Genomic DNA, 2,315 nt, shown 5'->3' on the forward strand with positions numbered 1-2,315 from the left:
CCCTGGCAGCACCAAGAGATGCTGGGTGAGACTTCAGCATCACCCTGGCCGGCTCCCCATTCCCCAACCCACCCCCAACAAGCCTATCATCTAAGCAAAACGGTGTACACGTGCTTGCTGACAATATCTCAGCATCTCCTTTCTTAGGGCCCCAAGAGCCTCCTATAATAAACTCTGAAGCCTCACTGATCACAGACATTTTGCAGAGGGGTAAACTCAGGCTCAGCCTTGCCAAAAGTTGTGTAGCTAGAAAAAAATGGAGCTGGGACTAGGACAGATTCGCAAGGCAGGCCTCTCCCTTGACTCATATGAGCTGCCTCCTTGGCAAAAAGTGAAGTCACTCAGTCGTGTCCGACTCTTTGCGACCCCATGGACTGTAGCCTACCAGGCTTCTCAGTCCATAGGATTTTCCAGGCAAGAGTACTGGAGTGGGGTGCCATTGCCTTCTCCAGGGGATCTTCCCATCCCAGGGATCAAACCCGGGTCTCCCACATTGTAGGCAGATGCTTTACCCTCTGAGCCACCAGGGTAGAGGGTCAGAAAACCCAAGCAGGGAGAGGCAGGCACAACCTCAGCCTCAGACTCTGACCTGAGGGATGACCTGGAGGGAGGCACATCCCTAAGGCATTGGCACAGATGGTCAGCCTGGTGGGCATCATGGGCTGGCTTTCTTAGCCCTGGCACCAATCTACTGCTGGCACTCTTGCCTTCAGCACCCATGAGACAGTTGCCTGGACTGCTCTTGGGCATCGGGCCCCCTGTAAACTCTCACTAGTGTGCTCAAGGCAGCCCCCTTGCTATGTACGCTCCATCCTCTGAGACTTGCAGCGAGGATCTGGGTCAGTGACGGAAGTCAGGCATAGAGAGGTGGACACTCTGGGCTGCTAATTATGACAATGATCATAAGCCACACTTCTTGTTCTCTTTAGTTGCTCAATCGTGTCTGACTCTGCAACCCCATGGACTGTGGCACATCAAGTTCCTCTGTCCTTCACCATCTCCCAGAGCTTGCTCAAACTCATGTCCATTGAGTCGGTGATGCTGTCTAACCATCTCATCCTCTGCTGCCCTCTTCTCCTTTTGCCTTCGATCTTTCCCAGCATCAGGATCTTTTCCATTAGGTCAAGTCTGCATCAGGTGGCCAAAGTATTGGAGCTTCAGCTTCAGCAACAGTCCTTCCAATGATTAGTCAGGGCTGACTTCCTCAAGGAGAAAATCAGTCACATTGTTGATTCCCAAACCTGGAGATCTGGGGATCTTTTGCCATAAAGTTGAACAAGCCATGCCTACTTGCTCCTGAGTCAGATACCCGGAGGGAGCTGGAGGTTCATATACGTTAGGCTCTTTGATAACACTTGTATGTTGAATAAAGTTTGAAGTTTAAACCCACACATGCTTCTCCTGTGTTTATCTTAGTGATGGTTATGTAGTTGAGAGTCTGCAGCAGAAAATGTATCTCAAAAAGCTACCTTGGTTCTTTCTCGTCTGGTACCAGGCGCTTCAGGATCTGCTGTCCCCAGTGCAAACATGGCCAAGTCCAAGAACCACACCATGCACAACCAGTACTGAAAATGGCCCAGAAACAGCATCAAGAAATCCCAATCACAAGAATATGAGTCTCTTAAGGCGGTGGACCCCAAGTTCCTGAGGATCATGCACTTTGCCAAGAAACACAACAAGAAGGGCCTGAAGAAGATGCCGACAACGCCAAGGCTGAGGCTGTCAAGGCCCTCGTGAAGCCCAAGGAAATCAAGCCCCAGATCCCAATGGGCAGCAGCCGCAAGCTCAGCCAACTTGCCTACACCGCTCAGCCCAAGCTCAGGAAACGTGCCCGTGCCTGCTCATCAAGGGTCTCAGGCTCTGCCGGCCAAAGTCCCAGGCCAAGGCTTCAACCAAGGCCTGGGCACCTACAGCTGCAGCTCTGGCTCCCAAGGGTGCCCAGGCACCAAAGCTCTGGAGTAGAGACCTTCATCTGCCAGTATGAGGACAGAAGGGCCGATGTGACCCCTGGGCTGCTGTCTGCATAGTGCCGGTGCCTTCATTTGGGATCTGAACAAATAAATCTGAGACAGGATCTGTCAAAAACAAAACAAAAAGCTACCTTGGTTTCCAGTGACCTGTAGCATGAGGTGTCTGTGGCCTACCCGATGGACTCAGGAGACAGCAGGGCATCTGGGCACGACATCAACCATCCCAGGCTCGGCTCAGGTCCACTTGGCTGGCCACCTGCATGTGGGGCTCGAGGTGGCTGGGCTGCTCCATGCGGCACAAGGGACCCCATCTGTCCCTCCCCTGGCAGAGCTGAGCTAGTGCTC

General features: G+C 52.8%; 1 pseudogene; it reads left to right on the forward strand.

Moving 5' to 3' along the window:
- The first annotated feature begins 1,527 nt into the window (after positions 1 to 1,527).
- Positions 1,528 to 1,984, forward strand: LOC104998099 (annotated as a pseudogene).
- The last annotated feature ends 331 nt before the right edge of the window (positions 1,985 to 2,315 follow it).

The sequence above is a fragment of the Bison bison genome, unplaced genomic scaffold (genome assembly GCF_000754665.1).
Source record: "Bison bison bison isolate TAMUID 2011002044 unplaced genomic scaffold, Bison_UMD1.0 scf7180017864322, whole genome shotgun sequence".
Classification (NCBI taxonomy): Eukaryota; Metazoa; Chordata; class Mammalia; order Artiodactyla; family Bovidae; genus Bison; species Bison bison.